Source organism: Rhagoletis pomonella, unplaced genomic scaffold (genome assembly GCF_013731165.1).
Source record: "Rhagoletis pomonella isolate Grant_MI unplaced genomic scaffold, Rhpom_1.0 Rhpom_scaffold_00002, whole genome shotgun sequence".
NCBI lineage: Eukaryota > Metazoa > Arthropoda > Insecta > Diptera > Tephritidae > Rhagoletis > Rhagoletis pomonella.
In genome coordinates, this window is record NW_023458556.1 from 107,189,163 (window position 1) to 107,197,998 (window position 8,836).

Here is an 8,836-nt window from a genome sequence, read left to right on the forward strand (position 1 = left end):
TTTATGTATGTTACCGCATAACTTTGGACCACGTCAACCGATTTCGATAATTCTTTTTGCATCGGAAAGGTAGTATCTCAGAGGTGGTCCCATAATAATCTGGTTGAGATCCGATCAGTGGATCATGAGATATATATATATATATTTTTTTTTATATGGGAGTTGAAGTCGGTTTTTTTTTTGCTAAAAATTACTAGTTCATATTAGCTAAGTATGCTTTGCGAATTTTTGTAAATTTGGGAACAATTTCTGGAGCTATAATACGTGGAAAAATTTCATTTATGCAAATGAATATGGAAACACTGAATTAGCACAAATTGCACAAACGGTAATAAAGAATGTACACGAAAAAAACTGGTCGCACATAACCAAGCATAGCTCGGTTAATCATAACATTAAAATAAAAATCGGTAGACACTTAAAAAGCTGGAAGCATTTTCCACCTTACTGCATCATTTCTTTTTAGCAACAAAAATCAGTGTAGAAACGAGGACCAAGAAAGAAATCGATCGCGAGTTAATATTGCGCAAAAAGCTGGAAAATCCCAACATGTTCCATAACGACATCGCAAAAAAGCTAAAATTTCCAAAGTCTACCGTTACTTATGTGCTTAAAAAATACAATGAATGTTTATCTTTAAAACCGAACCCTGGTAGTGGCAGAAAAAAAGGATTTGCTTGCGAAATTAAGGCAAAGGAAGTGTTATCTGCTTTTAAGAAAAATCCTGGACTTTCGGTAAGAGATGTCGGCAAAAAATTAAACATGTCGTCTTCGTATATACAAAAAGTATGCAAAACAGCAGGACTACGTTCTTACAAAGTGAATGCAGCACCTAATCGCCGATTTTAAACAAATCCGGGGCCGCGAATTTCACACTGCAAATAAAAGAGGCAATGTTGCAGATAAATATAAAAACAAAAAGTTTGACAAATTTCCCAAAAAGTTTCTCATTTGGCAGGCAATTTGCCAATGCGGCTTCAAAAGTGATCCTTTTGTAAGCACTGGTACAATTAACCAAGAAATTTATGTTAAGGAGTGTCTGCAAAAGCGACTTTTACCTCTTATACGGCTTCATAAAGATCCAGTGCTTTTTTGGCCTGATCTCGCGATATGTCATTACGGAAAAATGGCTTTAGGATGGTAACATAGAAACAAAGTGTATTTTGTAGCAAAAGAACCACCTAATTGTCCAGAGCATCGACCGATCGAAACCTACTGGGCCGTTATGAAATCCAAACTTCTTAAGACCCACAAAGCTGTAAAAAACGCGCAACAATCCAAAAATAAATGGCAGCTGGTTTCCAAGGAAATCACTGAAACTTCTGTACAAGGGCTAATGAAGGACATAAAGTCAAAATTGCGATCGTTTGCTTATTACAAGGAGAATTAACTCTTTTTTAACGAATTTCAATAAAACTAAGTTTAGATGTAAATATATGTAAATATCGTTCAATTCCATTAATATATTTATGTTTTAGAACATTTTAACTGTGACCAGTTTTTTTCGTGTACATTCTTTAAGTTTACTTATTATGCATGAAATACAAAAATTGCAATTAAATGCAGCTCACAGGAATTTTTGTTCAGCATTTTTACTCTTTTTAAATAATTTTGTTTTAATCTGAACGCTTTTTATCATACTATTATCATAAATCAGTAACAGTAAGTCTGGCCTTCAGTTTGAAAATTATTACATACCGATCAAGTAATATTCGTCAAGGTAATGTCGAAAAAAAGACAGGCATCTCTGTCTTTTTTCGTCAAAAATTTCTTTTAAATTGTATAAATAGCTTCGAAATATAAGCAAACGATTATGGAAAAGTGTGCCATGTATTGACTTGTTTCGTTCAAGTTGAATACAACGCCATATCTCCAATTGGAGAGTTCCAAGAGGATAGTGCCTCTACCAAAGGTCACTCTTTGACATAATGGAATTAACTAAAATATTTACATACATATATGTATCTAAATACTTATTGCACGCCACTACTTTCGTATAACGGAAAATTTAGAAACCGCGAAAAATGTGCTTATGCGGTGACTAATGAAACCATTCCGCTCCAATTTTCAAGAATACTTAAAAGGACTTAAAATGGCCGTTGCTAACCGAAATTTTATTTAGTTAATATATGTACTTACTTAGGTATCTAAGTGTTTGAAAGTACTATTTACTAATCAAATGATTCCTAATGTTGGACATACGTATTTAATTTCATTTACATTTTTAGAACAGACCAAATTGGCCTGACCAAGTCCATGATCCTTTAAATATTATATAACCATCCGAAAACCTAAAAGTCTTTGAAATAAATCTCGTCTAATTTTTTTAATTTTCTCTTGATTACTAAAGTAATGAAAAATTGAAAACTCGTTACGGAGAGTCATCGCTTCTAAATATCTCGAAAACTTGTAGTATTATTGAAAAATGATATATGGACGTCAGATACTAAATTGAATAACCTTTCACTTGATATATCGCCTAGTTTATAACAATTAAAGCATTCCCTAGATATTACGAGCCAAAGTTTAATTTTCCAAATTCATAAACTTTGAATCAATTTGGCGAGCGAAAGATATGTTTCAAATTAATCGTTCGTGTCCAATAATTGTTGGCTTAGACCTACGACAACATAATATTACTATTACAGTACGATCAAACGCCTTTTATTTTCCCCCATACAAAATTGACCCAACCTAATGCACATGCATATTAAATAAGAATTAAATCACTTTTACCTTCATGGGAAATAACCCACAAAAACCACAACTGAGAGTAGTCGAAATGCTGACTTTTTCGTTATAAGCGCCATAGCCGATATCTCGCCATAAGCAATATCTTTAGAAGTGATTAAAATTCAACTATCTATACATAGTATAAAGGAAAGTCGAGATTCTTTGTACGCGGTAATCTCGAAAACTACTGAACGGATTTCGACGAGATTTTCTCTAATATATTCTGTATCGATAGGAGAGTGACCTTCTTAATTTTAATAGGGTTGCCACATGTTAAGAAAACTACTATATTCAATTCTAATAAGCGTAGGCGTCAGTTCTGCATCGTCACTGTCAAATGAAAAGACAGCCTCTGGATGTGTAATAATGTATTATTTTTCTGAGTAGGGTTGCCACCTGTTTAAAAACTGTAAGATCTTCACCGTTCGTTGGATACAAAATGAGATACCAAATGAAAGTGCGTGGCCTTTGCATGAAAAAAAACTTTAAGTTTTTTGAGTAGGGTTGCCAGCTATTTAAAATTGCTATCTTCTATACATAGTATAAAGGAAAGGCGAGATATTTTAACCACGCTACTGAGCGGATTTAGACAAGATTTTGTATGTATATAATAAACGAAGTACATGATGACATATGATTGCTTTCTCCAAATACGTAAATGTACATTCATATGCATACATTCTGCCCGTGGCGAAGCCTCGCGCATCCATGGCCGGCTAGTTTTATAAAAACATCAGCCGGGACCTAAACTTTTGTTCGCTATAACCGATACATTCATGGAACTACGAGCGATCCATTCTTCTTCACTAGGGTTGCCAGATTTTTTATGCGCGAAATCAGTGCGTTAGACTTTTTCATGCTAAAAAATGTACTGAACATTTTTATTCAAAGCAAAATTATGAATGTAAGTAACAGAAAATACTTTAATACGCCAGATTTCTTGTTTTTAACAATATTTTGGTATATAAATAAAATATAGTTCATAAAAAATAAAAGTATTATTCATTTAACATGAGTGTACACTAGGCTGGTCGATCGAAAATATTGATTTTCAAGAATTCTATACCATTTCTACGAAAAGTTGTTTTTTTTTCCATATAAAAATACATGGAAAACTTTGAGCGCTTTGAGCGACCTCTAAATATTTTTTTGATTTCAAAGTACTTTTTTTCGATATAGAACAATCCTAGTGGGTTAGAACATTACAATTCCGACGTTACTGTTTTTGGATCACCCTAGTGTACACATCATTATACACCGAGCCAATAAATTATTTTATATTTGTAACATGATTAGTAATAATGAGATCATTCCCATTTTTCATTTAAATCATGGATGGGCAAAACGATGCTCGCGAGTAGCGTCTGCGTCGCAGCGCTTATACGTATACAGAAGCGACGCAGCGAATTTCAATTCAGTCTTCTTTCAGATTTTACGAGAGTAAAGCCGGAACTCCATGGGGAAGCGTATGCGTGCGTATACGTATGCGTGCGTTTGACAGCCGAGTTGTATACACATGTTCTTATGGGATGAACTCCATAAGTACGCGTCTAAACGCAGAGAACGGACAAAAATTCGAACATGAATTCGAATACGCTTTCTAATGCGCACAAAGTTGAATTTTCTCAACTTTCATGCATTTGCTTGCGTAGACAACGAACTTCAAGGTAATTACACTACACGTTTGGGTATATATACGGTGACCATAAATATGGATTCAAAATGAAGGAAAATTTTTCAAAAATATGCCTACATAAAATATCAAAAGAGTATTTATGATTCTAAATTCTTAATACATTTTAAACTTTAAAAATGAATCACGTTTTCTTCATTGATATTAATCTTTTTTTACATGAATATTTATAAAAGTATAGTAAAACATATTATAATTACAATAGCTTACACGAAAAGTGAAAATCTTTAAAAGATTATTTTATAGGCAAATTTTGAGTCGTTCAAAACAAAAACAATACCCTTCTTTTTTTTTGTTTTTTGGTACTTTTCGCAGTTATTTGTCAAAAATCGACGTCATGAATCGACGTTAACGACGAGTTACAAAGTGCCCTTTACAAAAATATATAATTTGTGCAGATTGCGCTCCATAGCATCTACATTTCTAATCCAATTTTCATTATCTTTGTCTCAAAGTTTACTGTAATGATATATCTTCTTTATCGAATTTTTTAAATAATGAAAAAAATAATCAAATGAAACTGCGTATTTGATTGAACATCTCACTTTTTTCGCCTGTAGCACTAATAATTTTCATTGAAGTCGCCACAAGTTATATATTTTGGTAAGAGGCACATCAATACCCTTCGAGCTGTAAGTCGCTTACGTTAATTTAGAGATTTTTTCATGAGATATTGAAGAAAAGCTACGAAAAGTACCAAAAAACACTTTTTTGAAAAAATCCATCCATTGTCCGATAATTTTAAAATAACGAATAAATGCGGGACAAATGCAGGACACTTGGAAAAAATCAGTACATTTTCAGGTTTTTCAGGTTTGAAAAACTACACAGGACCGACCTTTGAAAAACAGTACCGTCCTGCAAAAAACAGAACGGATGGTCACCGTAGGTATATATAAATCCCATGGTGAAATGAACTGAAGGTGGCGCATTCCCGAAACCGCTACTTTGGTTTTGCCGACTTTGACATTTATGGCAATACGTAAACAAACTTTTTGTTTAGAAACAAGTGCAAACGTATTGCAAACGTATTGTGTACTTTCAAGCGAAAAATCGAAGTAATTCGCGCGTTCTGAAGTAAAAAACGTTTTATTTGTAATAAAAACTGTATAAAAATGTCGTGCCGTGTGTTGAATTGCAGCAGCCGTAGGGGTAAAGCCCCCAAATGCAGTTTTTTTTTTTGTTTCTCCGCGACGACGCCTTGGCCAGAAAGTGGGTAGAGTTCTGCCGGCAGGAGAAGCCATACACTTTAGACACCAGCGTAATATGCATGAAGCACTTTACGGACAACTTTTAAACACGACATGTTAAGTTGAAAACGTTGAAATACCACAATGTACAAATTAAAATCGAAGGTAAGCAAGCATCGACCACTTTCTGCAGGAAAACACGCGCTGCGACAAGATATTATCACTTTTTTGGCACCTGCAATACAAACACAAAAATTCTAAATAGCTAATTAATAAGACCTATTCTTTTGAACACATTTCAAGAGTGTTTTTTTTTTTGTTAACGTAGTGCTTAATTTGCTATATTCAAAGATGGCTTGAGAAATTGGTGAATCGAGAAGAAAACACGTTTTCTCCAGAGAACGTATATTTACAGAGAAGGTCCAAGAACTGTGAATGCCACATTTTTCGAGCCAACTAAACTGGCGAAGCGCATTTTAAGAGCGACAAATATTTGGAATACTTAACAGCGAAAGCAAAATACAAAGCAGAAAAGAAGAATGTTAACAGAGCTAAATCTCACGAGAGTATTTGCAATGTTAATTAAATATGAATACTGATAATTTTTGTGATATTTTGGGAAAATTTTCAAATAGAAAACCCAAGTAAAAAAAATTAAATTTTTTTTCAATGATTTGTACAAGTAACATGAAATTAAATCGAAAATAGTATATAACATTCCCGATTTTTGTGATATTTTTTTAATAATTGCAAATAGAAAAGTCCCATGTGTTTGTGTTTTTATGTGAAAATATTTTTTGATACAAAAATCCTTTTCCCCGGTGATTTCCACAAATACTGTGAAAATAAATCGAAAGGTTATATAGCATTTTTCGATTTTTGTAATATGTTGTTAGATTTTCAATTATAAAACTATTGGTATTAGATTTTTTTTGTGAATAGTTTTTAGGGGAAAAAATAATTTCTTCTCGGTGATTTGTACACACAACGTTCAAATAAATCGACAATATTATATAACATTTTCCAATTTTTGTGTTATTTTCAAGTAAAAAACTATTGGTATTGGACTAAAAAAAAACCTGTGAAAACAATTATTTTCCTTTTTTTTGTAGAGATCTCACAAAACTAAGTCGAAAGTCTGTATGAATTTTTTCCATATTTTCGATATTTATGGAAATAATTCAGTTTTTAATTATTTTCGACTTGGAAACTTTTTTTAAAAATACTTAAAATCTGAAAACGTCGGATTTTCGCAGCAATTAGTAAAGATCACGCTAATCTAAGCCGAAACTATTTAACAAATTTTTCAATATTTTCAATATTTATTCAGTTTTCAAATATGTTCAAATAAAGTCGTGTAAGTTGCCATTGGATGGGTGGCAGCTCCGATACTCATGTGCATATTTGTCCACCACATTGTCATTTACATATCTAATTTATTAATAACTAAACCTAAATTTATAAAGCACATATTTGTAAACTTCATTTCATTACCTATTTCTGCTACCAAATTTTTCATGTATCCAAAAAGACAAACAAATGAGAATGTAAGTATGTATGCATTTATAAATGTACATATAAACATACATATACACGATTGTTCTGCTTTCGTCTTCCCCTCGCCGCTTCCATCTTCACAAATTATTCAATTTCTGCGAATCGGCACCAGATTGGCACGTGCGCGAAACCATTAACCCCATGTTTGCGAAATATTTACATTTTCGCATAAGTTTGCATTTAATAAAGCAATACTCGTAAATTTTGTATGGTGAATAATATTAATTAATTTAAAATTCTGCATATAACCATGTTCTCGACGATACATGTAACTTTCATAAAGATTAAACATAAAAGTTGTGATTCATTAACAGTTGCAACCAGCTGAAACCAAAAAAACTATGTCCGCTAAATGGGTTAAAATCAAACTGGAATTGACATTTTTTACACGCATACATGCATACATTCATATACACATGTACAGTGGAGTACCACTAGCTTGGACATTGCATTGCTTGGACATTGATGTGTTTGAAACTTTTATGGTACTGAAGATTTGCTTACGGTTGAAAAATATTAAAAATCGTCGGTGCATATATGAAAATATATTTTTATAAAGGCTTTGAAGTATAGAAAATTTTAATATTAAAAAATAAATAAAATAATTTTTTTGTATATATATAAATTTTGTTCAAGGCACATTGACCCACCTGTACAAATATTGTGTCGCGGCATGGACAAAAATTTTACAATTTCGGACCGAAAAATATGAAAACGAGCTAAGTTGCCACGTTACATCTGTGAACTTCCGATAAAACCACATATTTTTGCGATTTTAGAAGTTTTGATTTTATTAAAAAAAAATCAATGTAATTTCCTGCAGAAAACGTACACTTTTATTTAATGTTTATTAAAATTATATCTCGAAAACTAGTTAATGATTGAAATATTGATATGTAACATAAAAAAAGAGTGTTTTGCCAAAAATTACCAAAAATTTCCAAAATTCGAGATAACTTATTTTACTGGTTATAGAGAAATAGTTGCCACTTTTCACTTGGCTGGCCGAGATTTCTTCATTTTAAGATTTTAGAATTTTTGTGTCGGATTGAAAAAGTTGAGCTTGTTGGTGATGAATTTGCGGGGAGATGTGCTGCGGTTATTTTTATGAATGAATTTACTTGGCCTTGAGAAATACGCGCATGCGGTTATGAAAGAAATAGTTATTGTTGTATTTGAGTATGCGTGTAATTATGTGCGTATGTATGTATGCTGCCGTGAGTTGTAAATATGTACATTTGTGTGTATGTGCGTAGTATTTTGGCAGTAATATGCACATACATACATATATATGTATGCATGTAAAAACTTTATCAGATAATGGAGTACGTATGTACATACATATGCATGGGGAAATGCATTTTCATTTGACTCCAAAACTATTGGGGCACATTCGTATATGAAATAAAGTCTACTCTAAGTTTAAGTTTGTCAGTCCCAAATAAGAAGAAAGTTAGTTGCATCTTTTTTTTCACAGATGCCTAGTCCACTGAAAGTGATATGAAAAAGCTGCAACTAACTTTAGTGTCGGCTTTATTTTAACTATGCATATGCCCCATTATTTACATATAATACGAGTATAGCAGTGAAAAATGATAATGCACAGTTTTTCTCAATATAAATAACTTTTCGACAAAAACAACTTTGAAGTTAACACGTGCAG